The sequence below is a fragment of the Narcine bancroftii genome, chromosome 8 (genome assembly GCF_036971445.1).
Source record: "Narcine bancroftii isolate sNarBan1 chromosome 8, sNarBan1.hap1, whole genome shotgun sequence".
NCBI lineage: Eukaryota > Metazoa > Chordata > Chondrichthyes > Torpediniformes > Narcinidae > Narcine > Narcine bancroftii.
The window spans coordinates 85350499-85363070 of record NC_091476.1 but is presented as its reverse complement, the minus strand read 5'-3'; the positions used below and the strand labels follow the sequence as shown (position 1 = coordinate 85363070).

The 12572-nt window shown below is 42.3% G+C and overlaps 1 long non-coding RNA gene across 7 annotated transcripts in view; it reads right to left on the bottom strand.

Moving 5' to 3' along the window:
* Positions 1–221: 221 nt before the first annotated feature.
* LOC138740992 (uncharacterized) overlaps positions 222–12572 on the bottom strand; it is a 39737-nt gene continuing 27386 nt past the window's right edge. For 5 of the 7 annotated variants that reach the window (XR_011343250.1, XR_011343252.1, XR_011343249.1 and 2 more), the window contains 2 exons: positions 2898–3087; positions 222–477 (listed from right to left, as the gene is read on the bottom strand). This is a non-coding gene — a long non-coding RNA (uncharacterized lncRNA). Of the gene's footprint in view, positions 481–2897; positions 3088–12572 lie in introns of all 7 variants that reach the window. The other 2 variants (XR_011343253.1, XR_011343254.1) reach the window with 2 other exon arrangements.

The following is a 12572-nucleotide window of genomic DNA, read 5'->3' as shown; positions in this document are numbered from 1 at the left end:
CCTATATAACTCTGACATTTTCCGCAATAGTGACTACAACTGATATCAAACGTTGCCCCAACCTCCCATGTAACACATTAGTCATCAGGGCCAATCGAAGTATTGCCCTGGGATTGGTTAACAACAGAGAATGTGGGGAGGCAAATACATCAGCAGCCAGCCCATGACCTGTAGCGTGCGTGCTCCTGTGAAGTGTGGGAAGAATGACTCACACCCAAGAGTTTGAAGTCGACGACTGGTTTACTGCACTGCAGCTCTACTTATATTCTCTCCCCACTACTGATGACAGGAGTGATGTCATGGCATCGGATTGGTAGGTTTTCCCATCGTGGCATGCTGCTTCCCACCGTGTGGGTTGTTACCTGGGACCCTGCAGGGTCTCCGCAGTCGCCGTGTTCATCAGCCATCTTGTGCACCGGTTTGCGTCCCAGTTAGCGAGCCACTGCAGTTTTACCATTCAATAGCTCCTGGCTGAACCTCCTCAATGGAAATTCCATGTATTAATTTTATTCTCAGCTCAGCCCTGCCTGCCTGATTCCTTATCTGTGACTGGAAATGGATGTTCTAGGGTCATCTCACCAGGGCCCCAGTGATCCCAGGAAGAGATCTCTCCTCTTGTGCTCATTCTCTACCAATAAAGACAAACCCTCCCATTGGAGTCTCTCACCTCGGCCCTGGCTGCCCACCCCTTGGAGTCTCTCACCTCAGCCCCGGCTGCTCACCCCTTGGAATCTCTCACCTTGGCTCTGCCCACCCACCCATTGGAGACTTTTACCTCGGCCGCCCACCCATCTGTGTTCGTGATGGCTCTGAAGACTCAGAAACTTCCCATGGTCCCAACCCCCACCGCACTGCTGGATCTCATAAGCTCATCCCCCTACCATCACTCCTTATCCTTCCCCATCCCCTCACACCTCTCCCTACTTAACCTCCGTCTCCTCCTTTGAGCTCCCCTTTTCTTCCCAATCCCCCAACCCTCAGACCCTTTCATCTTCCCCTTACTCTCTTGAGATCCTCCACCCCGCCACTTCTGACCTTCCATACCTTCTACCTCCCCTCCCTGACCTCCCCAACCCTCCTCCTCCCCCTCTGATTACATACCCCTCTCAGAAACATAATGCTCTGTCCTCAGTGGAGGGCTTACCTTCATCCTCCTCCACCCACACCTTCCATGCTGAACTTTTCTGTCATCTCCATGCCCACTTCCACCACCAGGATTCTCTACCCCCATCCCTCCCACCCCACAGTAGACCCCTTCTACCACTTTGAACCTTCTTCCTCCTCTTAGACACCTCATCCTGGCCAGCTGCCCACTCTGAATCTCTATTTCCAATTGCAGCTGAGACATCAACCATCTCAACTTCACCACACCCCTCTATTATTCTAATCTTACTTCCTCTGAACGCTCTGCCCTCCACTCTCCACCACAATCCCAACCTCATCATCAAACCCGCAGACAAGTGTGGTGCTATTGTGGTCTGGTGACCTCTTCCTTGCCAATGCCACGTGACAGCTCTCAGATACTTCCTTCTCCTTATCCCTTCCACAGGACCCCACCACAGAAGATCAAGCCACTGTATCCACTACTATCTCTAATATCATCACTTTTGGACACCTCTAACCACATTGTTCCCTATCCCCACACTGCCAGGTCTTACCTCCAACGATACACAAGCCCAATTATTCATGTGGACCCATTGTTTCTGCCTACTCCTCCCCCACTGAACTGGTATCATCTTACCTCAACTCTTTTTTTTCTCCCCTAGTCCAATCCCTCCCTGCCTATATCCACGATACCTCACTTGCTCTCCATCTCTTCAAAAGACTTCCAGTTCCCTGAACATGACCATCTCATTTTCACTATGAACATCCAATCCCTTTACACCTCTATCCCCCATACAGAAGGTCTCAAAGCCCTTTGTTGCTTTCTTCACAAGAGACCTAACCAGTCCCTTCTCCACCAGACCCTCCCCCTATCTGCCAGAACTAGTTCTCACCCTCAATAACTTCTCCTTTGACTCATCGCACTTTCTCCAAGTAAAACGAGCAGCCATGGGACCCCGCATGGGTCCCAGCTGTGCCTGCCTTTTTATTGGCTTTGCGGGGCAATCCACGTAGCAAGCCTACATAGACAAGGCCCCTCAACTCTTCCTCCACTACAATGATGACTACATCATTGCTGACTCATGGACCTATGATGAGCTTATCAACTTTATCCCCTTTGGTGTTAATTTTCACCCTGACCTCAAATTCATTTGGCCCATCTCTGGCAACTCTCCCTTTTTTCTTGCTCTCTCTGTCTCCATCTCAGGAGACAAAGTATCTACAGACATTTTTTCACAAACCTACCAACTCCCACAACTATCTCAACTACACTTCTTTACAACCAGTTTCCTTCAAGGATTCTGTTCCTTTCTCTAAGTACCACCATCTCCATTGCACCTACTCCAAAGATGAGGTCTTCCAGCCCAGATCATCTGAACTGTCGTCCTTTTACGAAAAATGTGGTTTCCCCTCCACCACCATCAACGCAGCCCTCACCGTATCTCCTTTTTCTGCTCATCTGCCCTGGCCCCCTCAAGTCCCCTCCCCCCACCGATACATCAAAAACAGGATTCCCCTAATTCTCACTGACCACCACACCACCCTCTTAATCAGCATATTACTCTCCGTAATTTCCATCACCTACCACACAATCCAAACACCAGATACATCTTCCCTTCTCCTCCTCTCTCCGCCTTCTGTGGGGACTCCCTTGTCCACTTATCCCTTCCTATTAATCACCCCCTCGGTACCTTCCCTTGGGGCCATTGGAAGTGCCACACATGCATCAACACCTTCTCCCTCACCACCATTTGGGGCCCCAAGCAGTCCTTCCAAGTGAAGCAACACCTCACCTGTGTATCTGTAGGGGCTTGCCTACTGCATGTGGTGCTCCTGCTATGGTTTCCTCTATATCAGAGAGAATGGATGCAGACTAGGAGATGGCCTCAGGGATCTCCCAGTGACCAACCATTTCAATTCTGCGCTCCAATCCTGCGCTGTCAAGTCTGTTCATGGCCTCAGGTACTGTCAAACCAAGGTCATCTGCAAATTGGAAGAACAACACTTAATATTCAATCTGGGCCCTCTTCAATGAGACGGCATTAATATCGACATCTCATTAACAGCCCCTATCTCCTTTCTCCCTCCTTCTCCCATCCCTCTGTCTTCTTTCCTCCAGTTCTCCGCCCCTTCCCTCTCCATTCACAGAAATGTCCCTTCTGCCGCTATTTGCTGGTGTGCTCCCCCTCCCTTATCCACCTATTACCTCCAGCCTGTGGGAACATGCCCCTCCTCCTGCCCTCCCTCCACCATTTTGTTTGGGCACCTGCTGACATTTTGCTCTTTACCTTGATGAAGGGCTCAAGCCTGAAACGTTGGTTATGTAACTCTGTTTTGATATATAAAGTCGACAGTTCTCCAGCCTTTTGATTTTACTTCAATCACAGGGTCTATAACAATGGTTCTCAAACTTTTTTCTTTCCACTCACATTAAGTGATCCCTATGCTCTGTGATTAGTAAAGGATTGTGAGTAGGAAGGGAAGGTTGAGAATCACTGCTCTCGACCCAAATGTTACTGAAATATTTTGCTTGAGAAAAATTCTCATTGGCCCATTTCCTTTGGGGTTCTGAGACCATGCACATAACAAGTCAATCAGGGATAATTAAAACAGTGGTTTTCAAACTTTTTCTTTCACCCACATCCCACCTTAAGCAAACACTTACTAATCACAGAGCACCAATGGCATAGGGATTACTTAAAGTGGGATGTGAGTGGAAAGAAAAAAGTTGAGAACCACGGCATGTTTTCCTCTCACAAATGGAGAGTGTGAACAGCTGGGATATCACCTTTGATTCCAGTACCAAATGGTTAGCCCATCTATTTTGGTTAGCTACTTTCAAACCCTTCTTTTCCAGGTGAACTTTATTGCTTCCTTAATCATTAATTCCAGCATTTTCAGGCATTCTGTGGCACCATTTTCTTCAATTGTAGGTTGCATTTTAAGTCATCGTGGTTAGTGTAGCGGTTAGCACATGATATTACAGAGCCAGCGACCCAGGTCTGAATCCCCCACTGTCTTCAGGAGGTTGTATGTTAGCCGCAGACCTAAGCACATTTCCTCCTCTTTGAACTCCAATGGGAGTTTAATGAGATTGTAGGACTAGGCGCTCGAATAGTCAGTGGGAATTAGAGGAGAAAAATGTTGGGAAATTGCAGACAATTGTAAGAATAATAAGGCTGTAATTGTAAAGGATTTTAATTTCCCTCATATTGATTGGGACTTCCAAAGATTTGAAGGCTTGGATGGGGAGGAATATATTAGGTTTGTCCCAGAAATGTTCTCAAGCAACTTCAGTATTAAAAGGTACCCATTTAAAACAGATGTGGAGGAATTTCTTTAACCAGAGAGTGGTGAACATCTGGAATTTACTACGAAGGGCAGCTGTGGAGGCCAAATCACTGAGAGTATTTAAGGCAAAGATTGATAGACATCTGAATAGTCAGGTTATGAGAAAGGAAAGTAGTGGGACTGCATATGAGAATGGATCAGTACACACACAGACACACACACAAGCCGCTTTCAGGTATTCTGATAGAAGATTAGGCGCCTGCAGACACGACTAGAGGAGTTCAGCTAGCAGAATGGATGGCTTTCTGGCACCTAAACGTACCAGCTGACTGCTAGCTGTCGAGCAGCGAAAGCCGGCTACTCCGGAAGGCGCCTAGTCCCGCCCACGCTGACTTCACGTCATAGCAGTGCGTCGCCATCCCTGACAAGCAACTCAGGCATGACTTGACTCTCGCTGCCATCTCTCCCCCACCCTCAACCGCCCAACTCCCACTGCCGCTGCCACTCTCCCCCGCCAGACTCCCATTGTTTCTGCTGATCCCCCCCCCACCCTCGCCCGCCCGACTCCCACTGCTATTCTCCACCCCCACCCTCACCCGCCCGACTCCCGCTGCCGCTTCGGGGGTTGGGGGGAGAAACCGGCAGTGGGAGTCAGGCAGGCAAGGGGGGGCAGACCGGCAGTGGGAACGGGAGACGGGTGGGAGAGGATGCGGTGGCAACTGGCAGTGGCAGTGGGAGTAAGGCGGGTGAGGGTTGGGGGGGATCTAGAAGCAGCAGTGGGAGTTGGGCAGGTGAAGGAGGGTGGGGAGAGACCGGCAGTGGCAGCGGGAGTCGGGTGGGTGAGGGAGGGTAGACTGTTAGCGGCAGCAGGAGTCGGACGGGCGAAGGTGAGGAGATGGGGAGACTGGCAGCGGGAGAGGGTGCAAAATAAAATTTGAAGGTCTACTTTAGTCTGGCTTCCTTGACTCTGGAGTCGATGGCTGACGACGTCACCGCAACATCATCAGCCCGCCCCCTGGCAGCCCGATACACAATCGATACTCCGACCAGGATAGTTATACCTCTCAGAGAAGGGTTAGGGAAGTAACCCTCCTGGCCGGCTTTTCTGGTTTCAGATGGCCACCCGACAGCCGCACAGGAGTATTCTGTGCAGCTTTACAGTTGAGCTTTGTGGCCACCTGAAAGTGGCTACAGACACACACACACACAGTCAGACACACACACAGACACATTCAGACACACACACATAGACAGACAGACAGACGCACATAAACAGAAACACACACATACACAGAAACACACAGACACACACTCAAACACATATACTCACTCACAAACACACACACTCACACAAGTGCACATGAACATACACACAGAGGCAAATGTGCACATACACATACAGACACACAAAGAGAAACACACACGGAACATACACATCTACACACGTAGACTCAAGCACACACATACACATATGCTCACACAGGCACATACACATGAACACATACAGGCATTCTCATACACATACGCAGACACAAGCACACTCAGACACACACAGACATGCACACACAGTACATACATACACACAGACAAACACACATACAAGCACACTCACAAAATCACAAGCACAGAGACACGCAGACACATAAACTCACACATACACACAGGCATGAACACACACAGAAACAAAAACATGCACAAACATACAGACGCACACATACACATGCACAGTCCCACACATAAACACACACACATACAGACGCAGAAATACATACATGCACACATAGACCACCATATGAACACATACACACACAAACACACACTCACATACACATATGCACACACAGACACATAAACAGACACACACAAACACATGTACACACAGAAGCACTCATACACATACACAAAGTCACATTCAAACACACACACAGAAACAGACACACACACAGATATGCATGCACACACAGACACAGAAACACAAACACACATGTGCACTCAAGCTTACACACATATACACACACAAACACACACAGAACCATGCACAAACACACACACACTCAAGCTCACACACAAATGATTTTTCAACAGTCACTAGAGAGGGGCATGGTGCTGTGGGATTAGCATGTTACAAACATGGTTCCTCTGTTTAAAAATGGCTCCAGGTATGGGCCCAGAAATTATCGGCCAGTAAGTTTGACATTGGTGGTTGTTAAACTAATGAATAGTATTCTTGGAGATAATATGTGTAAGTATCTAGAGGGGCAGGGACTGATCAGGACACCTAACATTGGTTTGTGTGGGGAAGGTCATGTTTGAAAAATCTTGAATTTTTGACAAAGTGACTAAGAAGGTTGATGAGGGTAGAGCAGTAGATGTAGTCTATCTGGATTTCAGTAAGGTTTTCGAAAAGTTTCCACATGGAATGTTGGTGAGGAAGGTTCAGGCACTAGAGATTAATGTTGAGATAGTCAGATGGGTCCCATGGTGGCTAGAAGATAGATGCTAGAGAGTCATGGTGAATTACTGTCTGGCATGATGGAGGCCAGTGACAAGCGGTGTGCCTCAGGATTTGGTTTTGGGTCCCTTGTTGTTCGTCATTTACATTAATGACTTGGATGATGGAGTGGTAAATTGGGTTAGTAAATATGCGGACGATACAAAAATAGGGGGAGTTGTGGATATTGAAGATGGTTTTCAGGGGCCCAAATTATAGGAAGAATATCAATAAGGTAGAGAGGATGCAGTGAAAATTTATTAAAATGTTGCCTGGATTACAGTATCTAGAATAAAAAGAAAGATTGAATAGACTTGGTCTTCATTCATTGGTGAGTAGAAGGTTAAGGGGGGATTTGATAGAGGTATGTGAATATGGTAGATATGCAGAGATATCTACCTATTCATAGGTAGATATGAATAGGCTCTTCCCCTTGAGGGTAGGAGAGATTGGAAAGAGGGGTCATAAGTTAAGGGTTAGGGTTTGTAAGTGACATAAGAGGAAGCTTTTTCCCTCAGAGAGTGGTGGCTGAGTGGAATTTCATTCCTGAAGAGGTGGTTGCAGCAGGGTCAATTTTGTCATTTAAGAGAAGGTTGGATAAGTGCATGGATGTGAGCGGATTGGAAAGTTATGGACAGGGAGCAGGTAGGTGGGACTAGTGGCTTTGAATACTATGCAAAATGATAAGTCTCCAGGTGAAGATGGGTTTACTTGTGAATTTTATAAAAAGTTTAAAGATTTATTAATGCCTCTATTAATCAAAGTATTAAAATAAAAACCTCAAACTTGTTCATTACCAGAATCTTTTTAAAATAGTATAATAACAGTAGTACCTGAGAACAATAGAAATTTATTAAAACTGGAGTCTTACAGACCTATATATTTATTAAATGTTAATTTTAAGATTGTAGCTAAAGTTTTGGCCATTAGCTTGAATGTATATTTACCAGAATTGGTTCATTTAGATCAATCTTAATTTGTTAAAAAGGGATACTGTGCCAATAATATTGCTAAATTAATTAGTTTAATTCATGTTTCTCAGAATAAGTCAGATTTAGCTTTAATTTTATCACTAGATGCTGAAAAGGCTTTTGATAGATTAAAATGGGATTATTTATTTAAAGTTTTTTAAAAATTCAATTTGGATTAATATTTATTAAATCCTTTGGCTAGAGTAGTGACTAATGGACAAGTTTCTTCTCCTTTTTCATTAACCAGATCAGCTAGACAAGGTTGTCCTTTGTCTCCAGCATTATTTGTTTTGGCAATTGATCCATTAGCACAATTAATTAGACAAGATGTTAGTATTAAATGAATTAAAGTCAATAAAGAGGAATATGATTAGTAGATTTACAGATGGTGTATTAATCTATATAACAGATCCTGAAAAATTATTATCTTTTTTATATAAGAAATTACAAGATTATAAGGAACTATCTGGTTATAAAATTATTTGGGACAAAATGAAGTTATGCTGTTAGTTGAAGATTATGATCGATGTAAACAAATTGCTCAATTTAAATGGACACAAAATCCAATTAAATATTTATGTATTAAAATTGATAAAAAATTTAGATAATTTGTATAAATTGAACTTTTACAGTTACTTAATAAAATTAAAGATGATTTAAATAGGTAGAATGATTTACCTATAACATTAATATGTAGAGTGAACTGTATTAAAATGAATATCTTTCCAATTATCCAATTTTTTTTCCAGTCTATTCCTTTTCAAATACTTCAAATTTTTTTTAAAGATCTTAACTTAATTATTAGAAATTTTTTTATGGAAAAGGGAAATGGCTAGAGTATCCTTGAAAATATTAACTTCAAAATTTGAATTAGGTGGCTTACAACTTCCACATTTTCAGAATTATTATAAAGCTGCCCAATTGAAACATATTAATGAATGTTTGACTTAAATAAATCCTCAGTTAGGTAAAATTGATGAACAATGTATACAAACATTTATTTATAAATAGAATTCAAAATTGTTAATTGGTAGAGATCCACCGATATTAAAGCATTTATTTCAATTATGGAATAAAATTGATTATGAGGTAAGTGGAAAAGATAAGATTTCAACTAAAACACTTTAAATCAAAATAAGCTTTTCCCTTTTACTGTTAATAATCAGTTTTTGAAGATATGTAAGCAATTGGGGATTAAAATGTTGAAGATTGTTTTGAAGCAGGGAACTTTATATCTTTTAAAATCAAATGAGGGAAAAATATGAGATCGCTAATAATAATTTTTTGTTATTATCAAGTAAAAGCTTTTTTAACTAAAACATTAGGCTATAGTTTAAAGTTACCTAGATAATTTGCTTTAGAGTTATTACTAAAGGAGAATAAATAAATTTATTTCCAAGATGTATAAATTATTACAAAGTAAAATGTTTAAACCAAACATTCATAAATCAAGATTAAAATAGGAAACTGATTTGAATAGGAAGATAAATGAAAATGTTTGGAGGAATTTATGCAAAGATAATATGACTAAGGTTATAAATATAAGGTACAGATTAGTACAACAGAATTTATACATCAATTATACTTAACCCATTAAAAATTAAAGAGATTTCATTTAATGTCTTCAGATTTATGTTTTAGATGTGGTGAAGAGATAGGCTCTTTCCTTCATTTGACTTAGATTTGTTCTAAAGTTAAGACTTTTTGGATACAAGTTAAATTATTCTTGGAAAAAGTATTAAAAGTTAAACTTCCATTTGATCCAACATTGTTTTTATTAGGAGACATTAATATGATTGCTTTAAGATTAAGACTGACTATGTAACAAATTGAACTTTTACATTTAGCTTTGGCTGTAACTAAGAAATATTTGGATATTACTTGGAAATCTGATTTAGCTCTAGCAATGCAAAGGTGGGATACTGAAATTAAATCTTCTATCCCTCTTGAAAAGATAACATATAATTTGAGGGATAATTATCATTTTTATTGTAAAAGTATGGAGCCCATATTTAAGAATTCTTGGTTTGAAGATTTAAGCTCTCAATCCATTCCAGTGAGACATCTTGGTTTCACAGCTGGATTGCTGAATTATATATAATTGATAATCTCTTTTGTCTTTCTTAATGGGATCTAATATAGGGGAAAGAGGGTGAGTATTAGTGGGGAGTGAGAGGGAGGTTGGGGGGTATATATTTTCTGTAAATGAATTTTATTATAATTGATGTTATATGGTTTTAAAATTTTTAAATAAAATATTTTTTAAAAGATGGCAGTGCCTATGATCAACATTTACCCTGAGGGGATGGGAGACTCTAGGGAAGCAGAGGCCTGGTATAGGGCACCAGCAGACAGGAAGATCACTCCCTATTTGAGAAGGAGAAACAGAGGAGATGATTCACGAGATGGTGACCATGGAGGCAGACCAGTGAGTGGCTCTGAGGTGGAAGAGCACACAGGCAGTGGGGCTGTGGGTGAATCGAGATGAGGAACCCATGTAGGCTGTTGGCTGCTGGAGACTGGCTGAAGGGAAACCGTGAATTGAAACCAGGATGCGAGAGGGTGCTGATGGCTTCCTGATCATGTCGGAGGTTTGGATCTGGAACTTGGGTCGTTGATGATTTGGGCTGAAGTCCGTGTGGCTGTAGAGGATGTAGGTGTGCTGGAGGCAAATCCTTGGACATTCAGTGACTCTGCGGGAACTCTCTGTTTCACTTCATCTCACTGTAAGGGGCACCTAGCAATTTCTGCTGACGGTGAATCTCTTTCTGCCTTATGATAGACTAAGTGAAATTTCATGTCACATCAAATGTTTGTTTTGTTATATCTTGAATATTTCTTATGATCTTATGGTCTTTATATGTAGATGTTTCCCACTTGAAAGAGGGCAGGACTGGAACTCCAACTGGAAAATGAGCCAGGGCAAGTATTGAAGTTTCAGCGGGTGAGTACTTTGGGAGCAGTTAAGGAAATAGTTAAGGAAAAGATAGGACTGGCCCATGAGTTAAAGTCTGAGGATTGGCCAAGGCCAGGCTTGATGTCAATAGACAAATATTTGCAAAGTTTAGTGAGGAGAGATTGTTTCAATGTGAAATGATGACTGGCAAGTGGGAGGCTTTTAAAAGAGGGATGGGCTTTCATAAACTGTCATAAACTTCGACAGGTGTACTGTAGAGAGCATTCTGGCTAGTTGCATCACTGCCTGGTATGGAGGCGCTATTTCACAGGGCAAGAATAAACTCCACAGGCACCAGACTTCACTCCATCGAGGTCATGAACATGAGGTGATGTCTTGAAAAAGCAGCTTCTATCCTCAAAGACCGTCAACACCCAGGCCATGTCCTCTTCCCTCTGCTACCATCAGGGAAAAGGTCCAGGAGCCTAAAGACGAGCACTCAGCGGCACAAGGGCAGCTTCTTCCCCGCTGCCATCAGATTCCTGAATAATCAATGAACCAAAGATACTACGTTACTTTTCATGCACTATTTTTGTTAGTATTATTTTATTTTTTATAGTAATGGTTATAATATGAATGTTTGCTCTTTGATGCTGCCACAAAACACCAAATTTCATGACTTGTTCATGACAATAAATTATTTTTTTTCCAAAATAAATCATACAGTCAAAATACAAATAGATACATAATATTTATCCAATATAATCTCTCACCCCCCCCCCCCAACCATAACCCACCCATCCCTCTCAGCCCCTCTCTAATCTACCCCAAAAGAAAGAAGAAAAAGAGAAGTGGAGATCAACTTACCTAACAACCTTCAAACCCCAACAACTGTGGGAAAAAAAAACTATTACAAATTCAAACCCATATCTCATATTTGGGCTCCAAACTTTAACAAAGAAACGGTCATTATTATATAAATTATACATTATTTATGACAATAAATTCTGATTTTGATATGTTCAGGATCATTTTGCTGTTAGAGTGCAGGGCAAGTTTGGCAGGTTTACAAAACCCTGGTTGATAGGGGATATCGGTGCTTTAGTTCATTTGTTCGAAACGTATCAGAGTGTATAGGTTAAATGGGTGTAAATTGGCCAGCACGGACGCATGGCCAAAATGGCCTGCTACTGTGCTGTATGTTCAAATAAATAAATAAATAGATAGGAAAAGGAAAGAGGCAGATATCAGGAATGGGCACCTGGAAATAGTGAGAAATCTGAGGGATTTGGAAAATTTAAAGGATAAATCAGGCAGGTAAAAATAGGACATGAAATGGGCTTGGCAGATAAGGTAAAAGAGAATTCTAAGAGATTATGTAAAAATATTAAGATCAGAGGGTAACTAGGAGAGAATGGATCCCCTTAAAAATCAATGGGGTCGGCTTTGTGCAGAGCCCCAGGAGAAGAGCAAGGCTTGAAATGAATACTTCCCAGCCATCCTTCCTGTGGGCGCGAAGCTGGAGAATTCAAAAATGATGATAGCCATGTCCTGAAATGCATTCACATTGCAAAAGGGGAGCTGAAGTGTTCAAGCGTGTGAAGGTGGGTAGTCCTGCCCAAGTGTTTCTGCGAAACATTGTGGGAGCTAGGGAAGGAACTGGCAGAAATATTTGTTTTGCCGTTCACCACAGGTGAGATGGCGGAACATTGCATCCGTGCTCAATAATTCTATGACTCTCCATTGACTCTTCTCTCTCCTGCCTTTGTCCTTTGATGGATTCTCCAAATTTCCCAATGAGATTTCCTGCATTTTTGGC